This window comes from Ranitomeya variabilis, chromosome 1 (assembly GCF_051348905.1).
Source record: "Ranitomeya variabilis isolate aRanVar5 chromosome 1, aRanVar5.hap1, whole genome shotgun sequence".
Taxonomy (NCBI): domain Eukaryota; kingdom Metazoa; phylum Chordata; class Amphibia; order Anura; family Dendrobatidae; genus Ranitomeya; species Ranitomeya variabilis.
In genome coordinates, this window is record NC_135232.1 from 1,132,603,462 (window position 1) to 1,132,627,187 (window position 23,726).

A 23,726-nucleotide genomic window follows, 5' to 3' on the forward strand; every position below is an offset into this window, starting at 1 on the left:
AGCATAGGACAGGTTCCTATGGCCCGGTTCTCCTCCTTACACATGCACAGACCATGTGCACTATACTGGATGTGTCTTGCTCACCTCTCTCTTTAGCGTCAACAAAATCCCTCTCTGTGAAGTTTTCACAGGCCTTGTGCAGAGAATCGCAGGTATCAGCGGTTTCTATGGACAATATCTGGTTTGTTTGGTCGAGCTGAGGCTAGTTCAGCAGTGTATGAGTAACCAGGGTCTGCTTTCTTTTGTTAGCACCTGAACAAAGGCAGGGATTTATGTTTATGATTTTGTTGTTTGGTGCTGTGCAACCTGTGGAAAGCAGTAAAAACTACACGTTTGAAACAAAATGCATTGGTTGCGTGAGCACTACATAAGGCCTACCAGAGAGAGTGAATCTGTAAAGTAGGTACAAAAATCCAGAGCTTGTAGTGTGTACAGAAAAATTTAACTAGTAAAATAGGCGCTAAAATATTGCTTGCAGCATGCACAATTTGTAAGGCAGAAACTCACACATACATGTCTAGATTTTGGGTAATTTCACCTTCACAGATGCTAAAGCACAAAAAATGAAAAATCTCAGTACAGTTGCTTTTGACAAGCAGGCACATCGCACATCCTCCAACACTGATTCCAGATTACTATTTATAAAAACTATTGTGCTGTCTTACTTTTGCTTTCTAGTGCATTAAGAATGAAATAAAAAATGTGTAATTGTAGTTCAAGTGCAGCAGCTACATCACATCACTAACCAATGCCATTGAGTCTGACACTTCTGCTGTTGCCTCTGTTATCTATTTGCCATCAATTAAATCTCTGTATTATTCATAGACTATTACACACTTGTTCTTCACTGCTGCATTTGTGCAACACAATACTATCTTGATTATTTATTGAACATTTTAGTGCTTTCTCATTTTATTTCTGTTACTGAGCTGTGATTTCTGACAAACTCTCAATATTATAAATTACCCTAAAATGACTGCTGCATTCCCTGCCTCAGCTTTCATACAGGCTATGATAGTTTCTCCTGACTGTCTGCACTATACCTTGTATGTGATAGCTAAAAGGCATATGGGGACACCTAAGATTTAAAGAAAATGAGCAAATACGCTGTAATAAGTAAGCGAATAGTAATAGTACATGTAAATAAAATAGGGTACTTACTTAACACTATTTTGATCAAAAAAGCGTAAAAGATTAAAATCCTAATAAAATATTTGAAAGAAAAAAGCGTAAAAGATATCCCACTGGGTTAAGGTGGCTACATAGTTGAGACCCGGTCCTGTTTTGCCCTCATCTATTTGGACATCTGCTGACACATAGTGAAATACCCCCAAAAAAACTATAGACCAATAAATATATACGGTGTGTCTCCAAAATTAGCATAAACCAAAAAGGAAGGGAGTTACAAACCAAAAGGTAAAATTAGAGAAATTTTATTGATAACAATTTAAAAAACAGAAAATAATTTTTTCAAAAAAGGGAATTGAAACAAGGCAGAGTGAATTCAAGGCAATCCGTATAATAGATAAAGTTGCATAATTAATTGTAAATGGAAAGTTAAACCAATGCAACAAGTATAAAGCAAAAGTGCACCAGCAAGCACTGGATTGTATGGGAAAGTTTCCACAAAGTGAGCATAAAGCTGCCTACAAGGTATATTAACGTGAGCAGGTACAATATATAAATGAATAAATTAATTAATAAATAAATGGCCCCTAAATAAACCAATAAAAAAATGCAAAATATTGCACAGTGTACTGAGTAAAGTCTACACCAAAAAGTATTAAGTCCTAATAAAGTGCCAGTGCATAGATTAGACTGAGTTAGGTATAGATAATACACATTAATGTAACAACCGCACATTTTAAAGTATCACACAATTTATGTGCACAGTAAAAGCGGACTAATTTAACCCATCATCATAAACATATGAAAAATACTACACACAGATGATGCTCAGGTCTATTTTAAATTTAGAAAAATACAAAGCTTTATTATTAAAATACAGTGTATAGGGGGATATGAAAAAAATAGTTACATACAATTGATCACACAGATGAAAACAAATAATGGCCACGCCAAGGCCTGGTACCATAAAATAGGGATATCACTAATAACTTATATGTAAAAGTAGTATCTCACCCTATGTAAATACCCACTCATAGTGCCAGCAACCTATTGATGCGAACTTGCTATTAACCAATAATCCACTACCAAAGGGAATCATGTCCCACCCAAAGTAAAGCCTCACCAATAGTGAGAAACCACAATCACTAGTCAGTAATGGAGTGGTCCAGTATTTACCCCACACCCTAACATGGTGATGGCATTGGTAATAGCTACAGATATTTACCAGCAATTTCGAGGGTGATAAGTATGGTCCAGTGCCGAGCACGTCCGCCCGACGCGCGTTTCGGACCTTCCTTCTTCGGGGGGCCTGTGTGTCACTAAATATGAGCCCTACTTATACGCATACCGCAGATGGAATGATCATCCCACACGACCAGAAGTGACGCGCCCGGCCTCTCGTGACGCGCACATCCCCATGGCAACCGCAACGCCGGACGGCGTCGGCGTCACGTGACCGCAGGTCCTAGCCGGACACCACCGAACACGATGAGACGCCGAGAGACGCCCAGAGTGGCGGAGCCAGAGAGAGATGCGCATCAGGTCAGGAGCAGTTCACATCTCTATTGGGGGAAAGAAACAATATACATCAGTCCATGATACCCGTTCCGCATTATGAAGACGGGTAATGCACAAAAATATATACAAAACATAATACAACAATTAAATCAAATAACAAAGATTAAGTTTAACATCAGCATCCAGGACAGGTGCAATCGCTCCATCAGATACTGCATTCATTAGATTACAAGCTTCATCACCATCATATGTATTGATAGAGGTCAGGCATCTCTTTGAAGTGTGAAGAGCAGTTAACTCTTGATAGTTAGGGCTGATTAACGTGACATACTTGAATAAATATAAACACTATCACTGTATTTAAAAATAGCAAAGAAATTAAAATTAATAAAGTGATAATATATTAACATGATGATTACAACAGTATGCGACTATAACCAGGATATGATGATGTTACCCAAGGCGGCATACCCTTCACAAGAATGGGGCATAGCTTACATTTTCGTACGACCCCCAGGAAGAAGCTACGTTGCGAAACGCGCGTCGGGGCCATCCCTCTCATGGTGATCCACTTGTCAGCAGGTAATGATACGATGCCACCATTCTTTCAATAAGCATTAGATGTCCCCCATATATATCTATACCTAACTCAGTCTAATCTATGCACTGGCACTTTATTAGGACTTAATACTTTTTGGTGTAGACTTTACTCAGTACACTGTGCAATATTTTGCATTTTTTTATTGGTTTATTTAGGGGCCATTTATTTATTTATTAATTTATTCATTTATATATTGTACCTGCTCACGTTAATTTACCTTGTAGGCAGCTTTATGCTCACTTTGTGGAAACTTTCCCATACAATCCAGTGCTTGCTGGTGCACTTTTGCTTTATACTTGTTGCATTGGTTTAACTTTCCATTTACAATTAATTATGCAACTTTATCTATTGTACGGATTGCCTTGAGTTCACTCTGCCTTGTTTCAATTCCCTTTTTTGAAAAAATTATTTTCTGTTTTTTAAATTGTTATCAATAAAATTTCTGTAATTTTACCTTTTGGTTTGTAACTCCCTTCCTTTTTGGTTTAGACATAGTGAGTTGAACTACAAGAGTTAGGTACTATTGGGCCACCTTGTTGCGGTGGGATGGATTTTACACTTTTTGATCAAAATAGTGTTAACTCAGTACCCTCAGTTGTTTACATGTATTATTACTATTCACTTTCTAATTACATGATATTTGCTCACTTTGTTTTCATCTTAGATTTTGTCTGTTAAATGGTCACAGTGTGAATGAACTTATGCCAACATATGCTCTAGCTCATTTTTGGGGTTTTTTATTTTTTATTTTTTAACTTTGTATAAACAGGGGTGTGGCTCCCCCTTCTGGGCCTTCTATTTTGCTTACATAGATTTCCATGGATAGGTGGATGCACATTTGGAACCGAGTCCTGCTCTGCTCTTGTCTATTTGGATGCCCGCTGACACATAGTGAGGTGAATTACGAGAATTAGGTACTTTCCCGATTGGGTCACCTTGTCGCAGTGGGAAGGCATATGAGGAAGTCTGGACAGTTGTGACTCAGGTCGTATCATGCTTATTTGACTGATGCGATCTTCTGCAGTGTATAAGAAGATGTCATTTTTTTGGTCAAATCACTCTAATCAAATTGAAAATTGTTTAATTTTGCCAGGCATGTGCATCTCATTTGAATCAAGTGGATCCAATCATCTCTACAGATTAACGTAAACATGAAGCAGTGCCCAAAAATCCCACCATACAGTGCTCAAATAATACCAACCCAAAAGATGCCAAAACACAACTGTATAATGGCAACATAACAAAGAATAATACCGTTACTCGTTAATACACCTACTATACACCTGGCTAAACAAAAGTGCTATACTGTGCTCAGTATAAAGTAGGGACAAGTCCTGTTATTTCACACAAAGCATAATATTAACTGTAAACACCTATTGTCAATGAATGATCCTTTAAGTTGTCACTTTTGCAAACTTTATAATTCGAAAGAGTCAGTCTTGAAAATGTACACAGACTAAAGTCCCCCATACAAACTCAATAAAAATGGGCTTATTTTAGGGTTATTCCCTGTTTATCTTATCTGTATGGAGGAATCACAATTCTCCCCTGACAAAGTTGGGGGAGAGAAGAATTGGGCTGTTAAAATGTGAACAGTCAATCCATTTGTTTTCAGGGAAGATGTGTTTAGAAGGGTTGTTTTCTTTCTAAAATACATGAAACTTGGCTGAGTCAAGTGCTCCTGTGTATGGGTAGCTGTCTGCTGAAATCTATCTTCCGTGTATGGCTAACATAAGAAAGCGCGCTACTTTTTATGTCATGAACACGAGATAAGAATTGATTTATCTTTTTTAAGGCTTTATTATTTTAATTTCAACTTTTCATTATTTGTGTGAAAGTATAATGATCATCACATATACTAATTAAAATTACTTATGGAACTGACAGGATGGAGACGTTACTGATAATGGAAATAATCAAAGATTGGAAACAAAATTTTAAAAACATCTCGATTTACTTAGTCTGGAGCGTGACGGTCAGGCCTAGAAACACAAATTATGTGACGTGCCAGCTATCAATGAGGTTATTAATGGTTATCAGACTGGGGAATGTTCTGCCACGCTGAATGCACTTGTGTAAATCATCAAGATTCACTGCTGGCTGCTCCCTTTTCATTTTCATACCAATGATATCTAAGATGTGTCACTGCTTCCACAACCAAATCAATGTACCTTTGAGCTTTCAGTGAACCAGGAATGAAGACTACAGGGTTCAGAACATGGTACATTAAGTCTCTCCACATCATAATCCTGGGGGTAGGACTAGTGAGGCATTTAATCATGAAGACCTTTTCATGATGATGCCCACATCGTCGCCAGACTAACCTCTTGCTATCATTGCATCGAAGAGAAGAGCGAGGCTCATCGTTGTTGAGGATAGACCTCCTTTCAACCTCCATTGCTCTCATTTAGCTTCCGATCTCCATGTGAAGACCACATGGGCAACATCATGCAGAGGCCTTCACGAGGGGATGTCACACTGGTGTAAAGAGTGTGCTAAAGTGAGATGGGACAAATGTATTAAGAAGCTTATTGAATGCATCTTCTAGCTACTATGTGCCATCACAAGAAATTTACAACCAGTCAGAGTGTGAAGGAGAGAATGGCTAATGAAATCAATTATTAAACCTTATATAAGGTAGTTCAGATATGGTGTAGCAAGATGGTGTCTATTTCCTGGAGCAGCACCCTGGAAGGAATTTTTGGAATGTGATGAAGTCACTGAACACTGGACATTGGATGGAATACCTTATATGGGAGTGGAGTTGGAATAGACCTATCATAGACTGACTCCATTATTGTTCTGAAGTTGTGCAACACCCATTTCCTGTCTGTAGCATGGTTCTTTGTTCCAAGAACAAAAATTCAGTTGTGTGCTAGGACTTCGCCGAGTAAGGAGAATATATCCGACTCTGTGTCCGGTATCTCTCTTTTATGAGTGCACTTGGCTCATATTTAGGTCAGGAACAGGCATTCATTTAGTTCTCACTTTAAGAGATCACCCCTGTTATGATCCCAATGGTAGAGGATCTCAGGGTTTTCAGCAAAGTCTGCAAACATAAAAAACCAGCTCATAGGGAGGTGGTAACTGAGCTGACCGCATACCTGATCCTAACCCACAACTAATAGCAGCCGGGGAACGTACCTACGTTGGTTCTAGACGTCTCGTGCCAGCCGGAGAACTAACTAACCCTTTCAGAGAAAATCAGACCTCACTTGCCTCAAGAGAAAGGTACCCCAAAGTAAAGACATGCCCCCAACAAATAATAACGGTGAGGTAAGAAGAAAGGACAAACGTAAGTATGAACTAGATTCAGCAAAGAGAGGCCCACTATATAATAGCAGAAATATAGAAAGCGGACTTATGCGGTCAGCGAAAAACCCTACAAAAATATCCACGCTGAATATCCAAGAACCCCCGCACCGACTAATGGTGTGGGGGGAGAATATCAGCCCCCTTAGAGCTTCCAGCAAAATCAGGAATCACATTATGAATCAAGCTGGACAAAAAACAAAACAATACAAATGAACAAAAATAAGAAAGCAGGACTTAGCTTATCTTGCAAAAATCAGGACCAGTAGACAGGAGCAACCAGACAAGGACTGATTACATTGATGCCAGGCAATGGACTAAGAATCCAGGAAGTTTAAATAGGAACACCCAGGGTCTAACGAACCAGGTGACTACCAACCTGGGGAAAGACAATCCAAGGCCATACCACTAGTGACCACAAGAGGGAGCCAAAAAGTATAGTTCACAACACACCCCCACAAGAGACTAGAGAACATTTTAGTTGTAATTTACATAATGGTGTGTAAATTATGATGAATTTTTCGGAAACGTTTGGTCATTCCTGTCACAGGTTCCTTCTCCGGTACCACACAATCAACAGAGCCAGCGAAGAGTGAACAATCCCAAGACCTTTATTTAGGGAAAAGTACAAAAGGTCCATATACGATCCACCACACAAAGGTGTAAAGCAGTTAATACAAGAGAAGATAGTATTCTGCTACAGATGGATCTGGATAAGTTGGAAACTTGGGCTGAAAGGTGGCAGATGAGGTTTAACAATGATAAATGTAAGGTTATACATATGGGAAGAAGGAATCAATATCACCATTACACACTGAACGGGAAACCACTGGGTAAATCTGACAGGGAGAAGGACTTGGGGATCCTAGTTAATGATAAACTTACCTGGAGCAGCCAGTGCCAGGCAGCAGCTGCCAAGGCAAACAGGATCATGGGGTGCATTAAAAGAGGTCTGGATACACATGATGAGAGCATTATACTGCCTCTGTACAAATCCCTAGTTAGACCGCACATGGAGTACTGTGTCCAGTTTTGGGCACCGGTGCTCAGGAAGGATATAATGGAACTAGAGAGATTACAAAGGAGGGCAACAAAATTAATAAAGGGGATGGGAGAACTACAATACCCAGATAGATTAGCGAAATTAGGATTATTTAGTCTAGAAAAAAGACGACTGAGGGGCAATCTAATAACCATGTATAAGTATATAAGGGAACAATACAAATATCTTGCTGAGGATCTGTTTATACCAAGGAAGGTGACAGGCACAAGGGGGCATTCTTTGCGTCTGGAGGAGAGAAGGTTTTTCCACCAACATAGAAGAGGATTCTTTACTGTTAGGGCAGTGAGAATCTGGAATTGCTTGCCTGAGGAGGTGGTGATGGCGAACTCAGTCGAGGGGTTCAAGAGAGGCCTGGATGTCTTCCTGGAGCAGAACAATATTGTATCATACAATTATTAGGTTCTGTAGAAGGATGTAGATCTGGGGATTTATTATGATGGAATATAGGCTGAACTGGATGGACAAATGTCTTTTTTCAGCCTTACTAACTATGTTACTATGTTACTATGTAAAGGATAAAATATTCCAGAACACAAATGCAGTTCAGTTACAGGATAAAAGTCCAACAATCCAGCACAGAGGATAACAGTCCATATTCCCTTCTTTCTCTCTCTGACTTGCTGTCTTCACTTCATAGTTCCAAACAAGACTGATCTGTATCTCACCTCCCCATTCACAGGTTAGGGGGGTGGGTCGCAGGGGCTCATTGTTTCAACAAGCTAGGTCAGCATGTCATTAGCATATTAGCAAACAACATTATTCACTGACCCTGAGGAGAGATAACAATACAGAACTGTGGGGAGAATATCAGATGGCAAATAACAACTCAATACCATGAAAATAAGTAAAATAGAAATATACACAAAATGATGCCCACATAACATATCACACCATCACAATTCCCACTTCAGACTAAGTTCTGTCTACTTTTCAAAAAGTCGGCCGAGCTGGCCAGGTCTGGTTTTCTAACTCTAAACGGTGCAATTTTTTTGTGCAAGTATTCATTGTGCAAACATTTTGTAACATCTCATACAGGTTTATGCCAAGAACTACTTGATGTATCCAGACTAATACTTTAAATTTGTTGGGTGGAATTTTATGAAGTTAAATGAGTTTTATGTTATTATTAACCTTTTTCACTTCAACCAAATGTTCCATAGTTGTGTGTATATAAATAGTATACTGTTAATGAAAAAACATCCTACAATTATAATATTTCCACTCTTTCGCATAATATTATTTTATGCTTATTCTTGAATGCTTGGTGCAGTACCACTTCTTACCTCTGGTGGCAGCAAAGACTTTATATAAAGCATTAATACAACACAGTACTACCCCCCATACTATAATGAATGTACAGCTAATTCAGTACACCCATGTGGAAGGAAACTTCTTAACAAAGAGATCTTTCAGAAATTGTAAATTGATTAACTTAAAAGTTTCTTTTACCACAAGCTGTTTACATTACTCTTACGTTATACCCAATGCTGATCTCAGCGTGTGGGAGATTGCTAAAGTGCCTGTTCACCTGTAAAATTGATTGCTGTTCTTTTAAACCTAGAGAGAATCTTTTAGATTAATACAATAAATGATATATGGACGCCTTAGTCTAATTTTTACTCTGAACAAAAAAATTAAATAAAATAAAAAAAGAAACAAAAATCTGCTGTTTTATTTTCAAAGAAAAATAATAAAAAAATGGATCTTGTCGGACTCATCTTATGGAAATTATTCTCTTTTTTCCACTCTCTATTTCTTATTGATAAACAATACTCATATTATTATGAATATACAGAGCTCGGTATAAATTAGTACACCCCCTATGAAAATTAAGATTTTAATCAATAACTCATTGTTTCCAAAACTTTGACTAAACTAACTAATGTTAATAACCAACAGTTGCTTCTCACAAAATTAGAATATCATCAAAAAGTTAATTTATTTCAGTTCTTCAATCCAAAGAGTGAAACTCGTATATTATATAGCGTCATTACAGAGTGATCTATTTCACGTGTTTATTTCTGTTAATGTTGATGATTATGGCTTACAGCCAATCAAAACCCAAAAGTGATTGTCTCAGTAAATTAGAATACTTTATAACACCAGCTTGAATTTTTTCTTTTAAATCTGAAATGTTGTCCTACTGAAATGTATGTTCAGTAAATGCCCTCAATACTTGGCCGGGGCTCCTTTTGCATCAATTACTGCATCAATGCGGCGTGGCATGGAGGTGATCAGCCTGTGGTGCTGCTGAGGTGTTATGGAAGCCCAGGTTGCTTTGATAGCAGCCTTCACTCGTCTGCATTGTTGGGTCTGGAGTCTCATCTTCCTCTTGAGAATACCCCATAGATTCTCTATGGGGTGAAGGTCAGGTGTTTTTGCTGCCAATCAAGCCCAGTGATACTGTTGTTTTATACCAGGTATTGGTTCTTTTGGCAGTGTGGACAGGGGCCAAGTCCTGCTGGAGAATGAAATTTCCATCTCCAAAAGCTTGTTGGCAGAGGGAAGCATGAAGTGCTCTAAAATTTCCTGATAAACAGCTGCGCTGACTTTGGTCTTGATAGAAAAACACAGTGGGCCTACAGCAGCAGATGACATGTCTCCCCAAACCATCACTGATTGTGGAAACTTCACACCAGACCTCCAGCAGCTTGGATTGTGGCCTCCACTCTTCCTCCAGACTCCGGGACCTTGATTTCCAAGTGAAATGCAAAATTTACATTTATCTGAAAACACCTTGGACCACTGACAACAGTCCAGTTCTTTTTCTCCTTGGCCCAGGTAAGACGCTTCTGGCGTTGTCTATTGGTCATGAGTGGCTGACACAAGGAATGTGACACTTGTAGCCCATGTCCTGGATACGTCTGTGTGTGGTGGCTCCTGATGCAATGACTCCAGCAGCAGTCCGCTCCTTGTGAGTCTCCCCCAAATTTTTGAATGGCCTTTTCTTAACAATCCTTTCAAGGCTGTGGTTATCCCGGTTGCTAGTGCACCTTTTTCTACCACATTTTTTCTTTCCACTCAACTTTCCATTAATATACTTGGATACAGCACTGTGTGACCAGCCAGTGGGTCAGGAACTCGAGCATTGTGCTCGAGCACCCAAAATATTTGATTGATTAACGAGCGTGCCCAAGCACCCCGATGATCGATCTAGTATCAAGCAGAGCCGAGCATGCTCAGTCATCACTAGCGTTGATTGAATCACCACTGTTATTCTCAGATATGAATGTTTTCCCTCGCTCACAGAACAACTGTCAATTATTTTTCCCCTTCACCAGTGCAAGAAGTCAAGAGGTTAGACACATCAGGATATCCAAACTTTTAAAAAGTCCAGCACCCGGCTCAGCTGATCAAAGCACTCCCAAGTCTATTACAGAAACCTAGAATACATATGTCCAATAAAACATTCCAAAGCAATTCAAAGGTTAGTTCCCAAATGACCTCATACAACTTTATTTTATATTCCACCTCTCGAATAGTGTTGAGCGATACCGTCCGATACTTGAAAGTATCGGTATCGGAAAGTATCGGCCGATACCGGCAAAGTATCGGATCCAATCCGATACCGATACCCGATACCAATACAAGTCAATGGGACTCAGGTATCGGACGGTATTCCTGATGGTTCCCAGGGTCTGAAGGAGAGGAAACTCTCCTTCAGGCCCTGGGAACCATATAAATGTGTAAAAGAAAGAATTAAAATAAAAAATATCGCTATACTCACCTGTCCGACGCAGCCGGGACCTCAGCGAGGGAACCGGCAGCATTGTTTGTTTAAAATTCGCGCTATTACTTGGTTACGTGAATTCCCGGCTTGTGATTGGTCAGGTCGGCCATGTTGCCGGGACGCGGACCAATCACAGCAAGCCGTGACGAAATTACGTCACGGCTTGCTGTGATTGGTCCGCGTCCCGGCAATATGGCCGCCCTGACCAATCACAAGCCGTGACGTCACGGGAGGCTGGACACGCGCTCATTTTAAAATGGGCGCGTGTCCAGCCTCCCGTGACGTCACGGCTTGTGATTGGTTGCGCCGCGGTCAACCAATCACAAGCCGGGAGGCTGGACGCGCTCATTTTAAAATGGGCGCGTGTCCAGCCTCCCGTGACGTCACGGCTTGTGATTGGTTGCGCCGCGGTCAACCAATCACAAGCCGGGAGGCTGGACGCGCTCATTTTAAAATGGGCGCGTGTCCAGCCTCCCGTGACGTCACGGCTTGTGATTGGTTGCGCCGCGGTCAACCAATCACAAGCCGGGAGGCTGGACGCGCTCATTTTAAAATGGGCGCGTGTCCAGCCTCCCGTGACGTCACGGCTTGTGATTGGTCAGGGCGGCCATATTGCCGGGACGCGGACCAATCACAGCAAGCCGTGACGTAATTTCGTCACGGCTTGCTGTGATTGGTCCGCGTCCCGGCAACGTGGCCGACCTGACCAATCACAAGCCGGGAATTCACGTAACCAAGTAATAGCGCGAATTTTAAACAAACAACGCTGCCGGTTCCCTCGCTGAAGTCCCGGCTGCGTCGGACAGGTGAGTATAGCGATATTTTTTATTTTAATTCTCTCTTTTACACATTTTAACATTAATGTTGTTGCGATACCCGATACCCGATACCACAAGAGTATCGGAATCCCGGTATCGGAATTCCGATACAGCAAGTATCGGCCGATACCCGATACTTGCAGCATCGGAATGCTCAACACTACTCTCGAATTCAATCAGGAAGGTGAAGTATATCAATATCCCAATTCCATAATGTGCATACAAATACATAGACAGCACACTTATCTATTCATAGTAAAAGTATTATTAAAACCACACATCTGAGTAAAGAAAAACATCTCCGTAAACACAACATTTAATGTACAGAAATCCCCACACAATAATCTACATTGACTGCATTAATACTGGTACAACCTACGTACATATTGAACAAGAGGCACAACTTACATATTGAATATTGAACTGTGCAGTGACGTTAGTCTGATGGACTCCAGTGCAAAATTTCAACCTGGCCCTCACCTACATGTTGGGCTGATGAATTAGCCCGAGTGATCTAAATCATGTTAAAATAAACATGTTGTCCCCCTCACATAATGTAATAACGTCCTCCATCCTGTACTAATGTCATCCATAGTGGGCCTCATTCTGGTAATGCACTCCATCATGAGCATCTTCTGGTAATAATGCCCCCCATCCTGTGCCCTTTCCAGTAATAATGTCTCCCATCCTGGAACCCTTGCAGTAATAATGTCCAACATCCACTAACACTACCAGTAAGAATAATCTGCTTCTTGGGCCCCTTCCCATAATAATGTCCAACATCCTGGGTCCCTTTCTGCTATAATAATATCAAAAGACTGACCAAACAGAAATCAGGTGTGAACAGGTGCTTACTAAGAGTAGCCATGTCCATCTCAGGCGGTTTTAAATACAGCAGGATCCTACCTTTCCATATAAATGTAGACTTTAGTCTAAGAGAGGATTCGCATTAGGCAGGTCCCAGCAGTGAGAATCGCCTTATCGTGGCTGCCAGGTACACATGAATTGGCCAATTTAAGCGTTAAGTATTCTCAATTTTTCATATTTTCTAGTGCAGTAATGCAATTTAAGTTTCATATTTCATGTTTGCAGGCTATAGCGCTACAGATTGCTAATTTATTTGTTGGTCCTTTCTGCTATAATGTCTCCCACCCTGGCGTTCTTCCAGGTATAATGCCCCTCATATTGAACTGAGCAGTGGAGTAATTCCGATAGGCCCCACCTACATGTTGGTCTGATGAATTAGCCCCTGAAGTTATCTAAATCCTATTAAGATTAACGTGTTCCCTGTTGTGAATTTGGATTCTGGGCTCCCCCGGTGGCCGCTTGTGGAATTGGACTTGTCATCCTCTTTCCTGTTTCACCTGGTTCCATCAGTAGTGGGTGTCGCTATTTAAGCTCATTTCTCTGGTGGTTTCTTGCCGGTCAACAATGTTATCTGATGCCTCTCAGTGCTTGTTCCTGCTTCTAGACAACTACTAGTTAAGTTGGACTTTTGTCCATGTTTTGTTTTGCCTATTTGTTCCAGTTCACAGCTGAAGTTTTGTTACTGTGTCTGGAAAGCTCTCGTTGATCAGGGATTGCTACTCTGGCGTTATGAGTTAATGCCAGAGTTTAAGGTAATCTCTGGATGGTGTTTTGTTAGTGTTTTTCTGCTGACCATGAAAGTATACTATCTGTCTTCTGCTATCTAGTAAGCGGACCTCAAATTTGCTAAGACTATTTTCCTGCTGCGTTTGTAGTTTCATCTGAACTCACCGTCATTATATGTGGGGGGCTACTGTCTTCTTTGGAATATTTCTCTAGAGGTGAGCCAGGTCTTATATTTCCCTCTGCTAGCTATTTAGGTCTTAGGCCAGAGCTGGGCATCTAGCGATAAATAGGAAATGCTACCTGGCTATTTCTAGTTGCGCGGCAGGCTTAGTTCATGGTCAGTATAGTTCCATCTTCCGAGAGCTTGTCCCTCTATAGGCTTGCTATGATCTCTGCCTGCAGAGATCATGACAGTTTGACCGGCCAATAAAGTGTTAAAGACCCAGGTTGAGAAAGGAGAGTTATAAGAAGTCTGCTGGAATTTTTTTTTTTTTTTTTTTTCCTCCAGTCTGCCTTGCTGCAGTCTTTTTTCTCTCTCTCCTCCTAATCTCTGTATGCTCTGTGTGCACCTGACAATAATGGATCTCCAGAGTGTAACTGCGGGTTTGAATAATCTCATCACGAAAGTACAAAATTTACAAGATTTTGTGGTACATGCTCCGGTATCTGAGCCGAGAATTCCTTTGCCGGAGTTCTTCACAGGGAATAGAGCTAGCTTCCAGAATTTCCGAAATAATTGTAAGCTTTATTTGTCCCTGAAGTCTCGTTCAGCTGGAGACCCTGCTCAGCAGGTTAGGATTGTGATTTCCTTGCTCAGGGGTGACCCTCAAGATTGGGCCTTCTCATTGCCAGCAGGGGATCCTGCGTTACGCGATGTGGATGCGTTTTTTCTGGCCTTGGGCTTGCTTTATGAGGAACCTCATTTGGAACTTCAGGCAGAAAAAACTTTGATGGCACTATCTCAGGGGCAAGACGAAGCTGAAGTTTTCTGCCAAAAATTCCGTAAATGGTCTGTGCTTACTCAGTGGAATGAGTGCGCTTTGGCGGCAACTTTCAGAGAAGGTCTCTCTGATGCCGTTAAGGATGTTATGGTGGGGTTCCCTTTGCCTGCAGGTCTGAATGAGTCCATGACAATGGCTATTCAGATTGATAGGCGTCTGCGGGAGCGCAAACCGGTGCACCATCTGGCGGTGTCTATGGAAAAGACGCCAGAAAGTATGCAGTGTGATAGGATTCTGTCCAGGAGCGAGCGACAGAATTTTAGACGGAAGAATGGATTGTGTTTCTATTGTGGGGATTCTACTCATGTTATATCAGCATGCTCTAGGCGTACAAAGAAGCTTGATAAGTCTGTTTCCATTGGCACCATTCAGTCTAAGTTTATTTTGTCTGTAACCCTGATTTGCTCTTTGTCATCCATTGCCACGGACGCCTATGTTGACTCTGGCGCCGCTCTGAGTCTTATGGATTGGTCCTTTGCCAATCGTTGTGGTTTTAATTTAGAGCCTTTGGAGACTCTTATTCCTCTGAAGGGGATTGACTCCACCCCATTGGCTAATAATAAACCACAATACTGGACACAAGTAACCATGCTTATCAATCCGGATCACCAGGAGATTATTCGTTTCCTGGTGCTGTATAATTTACATGACGATTTGGTACTGGGATTGCCATGGTTGCAGTCTCACAACCCAGTCTTGGACTGGAGAGCAATGTCTGTGTTGAGCTGGGGATGTAAGGGTATTCATGGGGACGTACCTTTGGTTTCTATTTCGTCGTCTATTTCCTCTGAAGTCCCTGAGTTCCTCTCTGATTATCAAGACGTCTTTGACGAACCCAAGCTTGGGTCGTTACCTCCGCACCGTGAGTGCGATTGTGCCATAGATTTGATACCGGGTTGTAAATATCCAAAGGGTCGTTTGTTTAATTTGTCTGTGCCGGAACATGCTGCTATGCGGGAATATATAAAGGAGTCTTTGGAAAAGGGACATATTCGTCCATCTTCTTCTCCCTTGGGAGCTGGGTTTTTCTTTGTCTCAAAAAAAGACGGCTCTTTGAGACCATGTATTGATTATCGGCTTCTGAATAAGATCACTGTTAAGTATCAATACCCATTGCCATTGCTTACTGATTTGTTTGCTCGTATAGAGGGTGCTAAGTGGTTCTCTAAAATTGATCTTCGTGGGGCGTATAATTTGGTGCGGATCAGGCAGGGGGATGAGTGGAAGACCGCATTTAATACGCCCGAGGGCCACTTTGAGTATTTGGTCATGCCTTTTGGTCTTTCTAATGCCCCTTCAGTTTTCCAGTCTTTTATGCATGATATTTTCCGCGATTTTCTGGATAAATTTATGATAATATATCTGGATGATATTCTGATTTTTTCTGATGACTGGGACTCTCATGTCCAGCAGGTCAGGAGAGTTTTTCAGGTTCTGCGGTCTAATTCTTTATGTGTGAAGGGGTCTAAGTGCGTTTTTGGGGTCCAGAAAATTTCCTTTTTGGGGTATATTTTTTCTCCCTCTTCCATTGAGATGGATCCCGTCAAGGTGCAAGCTATTTGTGACTGGACTCAGCCCTCCTCTCTTAAGGGTCTTCAGAGATTTTTGGGCTTTGCCAACTTTTACCGCCGATTTATTGCTGGTTTTTCGGATGTCGTTAAACCACTGACTGATTTGACCAGACAAGGCGCTGATGTTGCTAATTGGTCCCCTCATGCTGTAGAGGCCTTTCAGGAGCTTAAGCGCCGTTTTGCCTCTGCCCCTGTGTTGCGTCAGCCTGATGTGAATCTGCCTTTTCAGGTTGAGGTTGACGCTTCGGAGATCGGAGCTGGGGCAGTGTTGTCGCAGAAAGGTTCCGACTGCTCCGTCATTAGGCCTTGTGCCTTCTTTTCTCGCAAATTTTCGCCCGCAGAGCGGAATTATGATGTTGGGAATCGGGAGCTTTTGGCCATGAAGTGGGCGTTTGAGGAGTGGCGCCATTGGCTCGAGGGGGCTAGGCATCAGGTGGTGGTATTGACTGACCACAAAAATTTGATTTATCTTGAGACTGCCAGACGCCTGAATCCTAGACAGGCGCGCTGGTCTTTATTTTTTTCTCGCTTTAATTTTGTGGTGTCATACCTACCGGGTTCTAAGAATGTTAAGGCAGATGCCCTTTCTAGGAGTTTTGACCCGGACTCTCCTGGTAATTCTGAACCCACAGGTATCCTTAGGGAGGGAGTAATTTTGTCGGCCGTTTCTCCTGATCTGCGGCGGTCTTTGCAAGAGTTTCAGGCGGATAGACCGGATCGTTGTCCGCCTGATAGACTGTTTGTTCCGGATGATTGGACCAGCAGAGTCATCTCTGAGGTACATTCTTCTGCATTGGCAGGTCATCCCGGAATTTTTGGTACCAGGGATTTGGTGGCAAGATCCTTCTGGTGGCCTTCTCTGTCACGAGATGTGCGAGTCTTTGTGCAGTCATGTGACGTTTGTGCTCGGGCCAAGTCTTGTAGTTCTCGGGCTAGCGGACTGCTGTTGCCCTTGCCTATTCCTAAGAGGCCTTGGACACACATCTCGATGGATTTTATTTCAGATCTGCCTGTTTCCCAGAAGATGTCTGTCATCTGGGTGGTCTGTGACCGTTTCTCTAAAATGGTCCATTTGGTTCCTCTGCCCAAGTTGCCTTCTTCTTCTGAGTTGGTTCCTCTGTTTTTTCAGAATGTTGTCCGATTGCACGGTATTCCTGAGAATATTGTTTCTGACAGAGGTACCCAATTTGTGTCTAGATTTTGGCGGGCATTCTGTGCTAGGATGGGCATAGATTTGTCTTTTTCATCTGCTTTTCACCCTCAGACTAATGGCCAGACCGAGCGGACTAATCAGACCCTTGAGACATATCTGAGGTGTTTTGTCTCTGCTGACCAGGATGATTGGGTTGCTTTTTTGCCATTGGCAGAGTTCGCCCTCAATAATCGGGCCAGTTCTTCCACCTTGGTGTCCCCGTTTTTCTGTAATTCGGGGTTTCACCCTCGATTTTCCTCCGGTCAGGTGGAATCCTCGGATTGTCCTGGAGTGGATGCGGTGGTGGAGAGATTGCATCACATCTGGGGGCAGGTTATGGACAATTTGAAGTTGTCCCAGGAGAAGACTCAGCGTTTTGCCAACCGTCATCGTCGTGTTGGTTCTCGGCTTTGTGTTGGAGATTTAGTGTGGTTGTCTTCTCGTTTTGTCCCTATGAGGGTCTCTTCTCCTAAGTTTAAACCTCGGTTCATCGGCCCTTATAGAATATTGGAGATTCTTAATCCTGTTTCTTTCCGTTTGGACCTCCCTGCGTCCTTTTCCATTCATAACGTTTTTCATCGGTCGTTGTTGCGCAGGTATGAGGTACCTGTTGTACCTTCAGTTGAGCCTCCTGCTCCGGTGTTGGTTGAGGGTGAGTTGGAGTACGTTGTGGAGAAAATTTTGGACTCTCGTGTTTCCAGACGGAAACTCCAGTATCTGGTCAACTGGAAGGGTTACGGCCAGGAGGATAATTCTTGGGTCAATGCATCTGATGTTCATGCTTCTGATCTTGTTCGTGCCTTCCATAGGGCTCATCCTGGTCGCCCTGGTGGATCTGGTGAGGGTTCGGTGCCCCCTCCTTGAGGGGGGGGTACTGTTGTGAATTTGGATTCTGGGCTCCCCCGGTGGCCGCTTGTGGAATTGGACTTGTCATCCTCTTTCCTGTTTCACCTGGTTCCATCAGTAGTGGGTGTCGCTATTTAAGCTCATTTCTCTGGTGGTTTCTTGCCGGTCAACAATGTTATCTGATGCCTCTCAGTGCTTGTTCCTGCTTCTAGACAACTACTAGTTAAGTTGGACTTTTGTCCATGTTTTGTTTTGCCTATTTGTTCCAGTTCACAGCTGAAGTTTTGTTACTGTGTCTGGAAAGCTCTCGTTGATCAGGGATTGCTACTCTGGCGTTATGAGTTAATGCCAGAGTTTAAGGTAATCTCTGGATGGTGTTTTGTTAGTGTTTTTCTGCTGACCATGAAAGTATACTATCTGTCTTCTGCTATCTAGTAAGCGGACCTCAAATTTGCTAAGACTATTTTCCTGCTGCGTTTGTAGTTTCATCTGAACTCACCGTCATTATATGTGGGGGGCTACTGTCTTCTTTGGAATATTTCTCTAGAGGTGAGCCAGGTCTTATATTTCCCTCTGCTAGCTATTTAGGTCTTAGGCCAGAGCTGGGCATCTAGCGATAAATAGGAAATGCTACCTGGCTATTTCTAGTTGCGCGGCAGGCTTAGTTCATGGTCAGTATAGTTCCATCTTCCGAGAGCTTGTCCCTCTATAGGCTTGCTATGATCTCTGCCTGCAGAGATCATGACAGTTCCCCCTTCCATAATGTAATAACAACCCCCATCCTGTACTTATGTGTTATGACCCCAGTGGACAGGGTCTCAGAGGAACGTGTAAGTCTGCGAGATTCAAAAATCCAGCTCATAGGGCTGTGGTAACTGGGTTGACCAAATAGCTACTCCTAACGCCAACACTAGAAGTAGCCGGGGATCATGCCTACGGTGATCGCTAGATGACTCGCGCCAGCCGGAGAATCTAACTACCCCTAGGAGAAGAAAACAAAGACCTCTCTTGCCTCCAGAGAAAGGGACCCCAAAGCAAGATACAAGCCCCCCACAAATAATAACGGTGAGGTAAGAGGAAATGACAAACACAGAAATGAACCAGGTTCAGCAAAGAGAGGCCAGTTTACTAATAGCAGAATATAGCAAGATAACTTATCTGGTCAACAAAAACCCTATAAAAATCCACGCTGGAAATTCAAGAACCCCCGAACCGTCTAACGGTCCGGGGGGAGAACACCAGCCCCCTAGAGCTTCCAGCAAAGGTCAGGATACAGATTAGAACAAGCTGGACAAAAATACCAAACAAAACAAAAGCAAAAAGCAAGGAAGCAGACTTAGCTTGAAATACAGGAACCCGGATCATAGGACAAGAGCACAACAGATTAGCTCTGATTTCAACGATGCCAGGCATTGAACTGAAGGTCCAGGGAGCTTATATAGCAACGCCCCTGAACTAACGGCCCAGGTGAGGATATAGGAAAAGACAGAAGCTCCAGAGTCAAATCACTAATGACCACTAGAGGGAGCAAAAAGCAAAATCACAACAGTACCCCCCCCCTTAGTGAGGGGTCACCGAACCCTCACCACGACCACCAGGGCGATCAGGACGAGCGGCGTGAAAGGCACGAACTAAATCGGCCGCATGAACATCAGAGGCGACCACCCAGGAATTATCTTCCTGACCATAGCCCTTCCACTTGACCAGGTACTGAAGCCTCCGCCTGGAGAGACGAGAATCCAAGATCTTCTCCACCACGTACTCCAACTCGCCCTCAACCAACACCGGAGCAGGAGGCTCAGCAGAAGGAACCACAGGCACAACGTACCGCCGCAACAAGGACCTATGAAACACGTTGTGGATAGCAAACGACACAGGAAGATCCAGGCGAAAGGATACAGGATTAAGGATTTCCAATATCTTGTAAGGACCAATAAAACAAGGTTTAAATTTGGGAGAGGAAACCTTCATAGGAACAAAGCGGGAAGAAAGCCACACCAAATCCCCAACACGTAGTCGGGGACCCACACCGCGGCGGCGGTTGGCAAAGCGCTGAGCCCTCTCCTGTGACAACTTCAAGTTGTCCACCACAAGATTCCAGATCTGCTGCAACCTATCCACCACAGAATCCACCCCAGGGCAGTCAGAAGGTTCCACATGACCCGAAGAAAAACGAGGGTGGAAACCAGAGTTGCAGAAAAACGGCGAAACCAAGGTGGCGGAACTAGCCCGATTATTAAGGGCAAACTCAGCCAACGGCAAGAAGGTCACCCAATCATCCTGATCAGCAGAGACAAAACACCTCAAATAAGCCTCCAAAGTCTGATTAGTTCGCTCCGTCTGTCCATTAGTCTGAGGATGGAAAGCAGACGAAAACGACAAGTCAATGCCCATCCTACTACAAAAGGATCGCCAGAATCTGGAAACGAACTGGGATCCTCTGTCTGACACAATATTCTCAGGGATGCCGTGCAAACGAACCACGTTCTGGAAAAACACAGGAACCAGATCGGAAGAGGAAGGCAGCTTAGGCAAAGGAACCAAATGGACCATCTTGGAGAAGCGATCACATATCACCCAGATAACAGACATGCCTTGAGACACCGGAAGATCAGAAATGAAATCCATGGAGATATGTGTCCAAGGTCTCTTAGGGACAGGCAAGGGCAAGAGCAACCCGCTGGCACGAGAACAGCAAGGCTTAGCTCGAGCACAAGTCCCACAGGACTGTACAAATGACCGCACATCCCTAGACAAGGAAGGCCACCAAAAGGATCTGGCCACCAGATCTCTGGTGCCAAAAATTCCTGGGTGACCTGCCAACACCGAGGAATGAACCTCGGAAATGACTCTGCTGGTCCACTTATCAGGCACAAACAGTCTGTCAGGTGGACAAGAATCAGGCCTATCAGCCTGAAATCTCTGCAACACACGTCGCAGATCTGGAGAAATAGCTGACAAGATAATACCATCCTTAAGAATACCAACAGGTTCAGCGACTCCAGGAGCATCAGGCACAAAGCTCCTGGAAAGAGCATCGGCCTTCACATTTTTTGAACCTGGTAAATACGAGACAACAAAGTCAAAACGGGAGAAAAACAATGACCAGCGGGCCTGTCTAGGATTCAGGCGTTTAGCAGACTCGAGATACATCAGATTTTTGTGATCAGTCAAGACCACCACACGATGCTTAGCACCCTCGAGCCAATGACGCCACTCCTCAAATGCCCATTTCATGGCCAACAACTCCCGATTGCCCACATCATAATTTCGCTCCGCAGGCGAAAACTTCCTAGAGAAAAAGGCGCAAGGTCTCATAACAGAGCAACCAGGGCCTCTCTGTGACAAAACGGCCCCTGCTCCAATCTCTGAAGCATCCACCTCAACCTGAAAGGGAAGCGAGACATCAGGCTGGCACAAAACAGGCGCCGAAGTAAACCGACGTTTCAACTCCTGGAAGGCCTCCACAGCAGCAGGAGCCCAATTAACCACATCGGAGCCCTTCTTGGTCATATCCGTCAAAGGTTTCACAATGCTAGAAAAGTTAGCGATAAAACGACGGTAGAAGTTAGCGAAACCCAAGAACTTCTGAAGACTCTTAACTGACGAGGGCTGAGTCCAATCAAGAATAGCTCGGACCTTGACTGGGTCCATCTCCACAGCAGAAGGGGAAAAAATGAACCCCAAAAAGGGAACCTTCTGTACACCAAAAAGACACTTTGAGCCCTTGACAAACAAAGAATTTTCACGCAAAATTTTAAAGACCATCCTGACCTGCTCCACATGCGAGTCCCAATTATCAGAAAAAACCAGAATATCATCCAGATAAACGATCAAAAATTTATCCAGATAGTTCCGGAAAATGTCATGCATAAAGGACTGAAAAACTGAAGGGGCATTAGAGAGCCCAAAAGGCATCACCAAGTACTCAAAATGACCTTCGGGCGTATTGAATGCGGTTTTCCATTCATCCCCTTGCTTAATGCGCACAAGGTTGTACGCACCACGAAGGTCTATCTTGGTAAACCACTTGGCACCTTTAATCCGGGCAAACAAGTCAGACAACAGCAGCAAAGGATACTGAAATTTGACAGTGATCTTATTTAAAAGCCGATAGTCAATACAAGGCCTCAAAGATCCGTCCTTTTTAGCCACAAAAAAGAATCCCGCACCAAGAGGGGAAGAAGACGGACGGATGTGTCCTTTTTCCAGAGACTCCTTGATATATGAACGCATAGCGGTATGTTCAGGTATCGACAGATTAAACAGTCTTCCCTTAGGAAATTTACTGCCTGGAATCAAATCTATTGCACAGTCACATTCCCTATGAGGAGGCAATGCACTGGACCTGGACTCGCTAAAGACATCCTGATAATCAGACAAATACTCAGGAACTTCCGAAGGCGTAGAAGAAGCAATAGACACAGGCAGGGAATCCTCATGAATACCACGACAGCCCCAACTAGACACTGACATAGCCTTCCAGTCAAGGACTGGATTATGGGTCTGTAACCATGGCAGCCCCAAAACAACCAAATCATGCATCTTATGTAGAACGAGAAAACGTATCACCTCGCGGTGTTCAGGAGTCATGCACATGGTAACCTGTGTCCAATACTGCGGTTTATTTTCTGCTAATGGCGTAGCATCAATACCCCTAAGAGGGATAGGATTTTCTAATGGTTCAAGAATAAAACCACAGCGCTTAGCAAATGAGAGATCCATAAGACTCAGGGCAGCACCTGAATCTACAAACGCCATGACAGGATAAGATGACAGTGAGCAAATCAAAGTTACAGACAGAATAAACTTAGGATGCAAATTACCAACGGTGACAGGACTAACAACCTTAGATATACGTTTAGAGCATGCTGAGATAACATGTGTAGAATCACCACAGTAGTAGCACAAGCCATTCCGGCGTCTATGAATTTTCCTCTCATTTCTAGTCAGGATTCTATCACATTGCATCAAATCAGGTGTCCGTTCAGACAACACCATGAGGGAATTTGCGGTTTTTCTATCACATTGCATCACATCAGGTGTCTGTTCAGACAACAACATGAGGGAATTTGCGGTTTTGCGCTCCCGCAACCGCCGGTCAATTTGAATAGCCAGGGACATGGTATCATTCAGACCTGTGGGAATGGGAAAACCCACCATAACATCCTTAATGGCCTCAGAAAGGCCATTTCTAAAATTAGCGGCCAGTGCACACTCGTTCCAATGTGTCAGCACGGACCATTTCCGAAATTTTTGGCAATACACCTCAGCCTCGTCCTGGCCCTGAGACATAGCCAGCAAGGCTTTCTCTGCCTGAATCTCAAGATTGGGTTCCTCATAAAGTAAACTG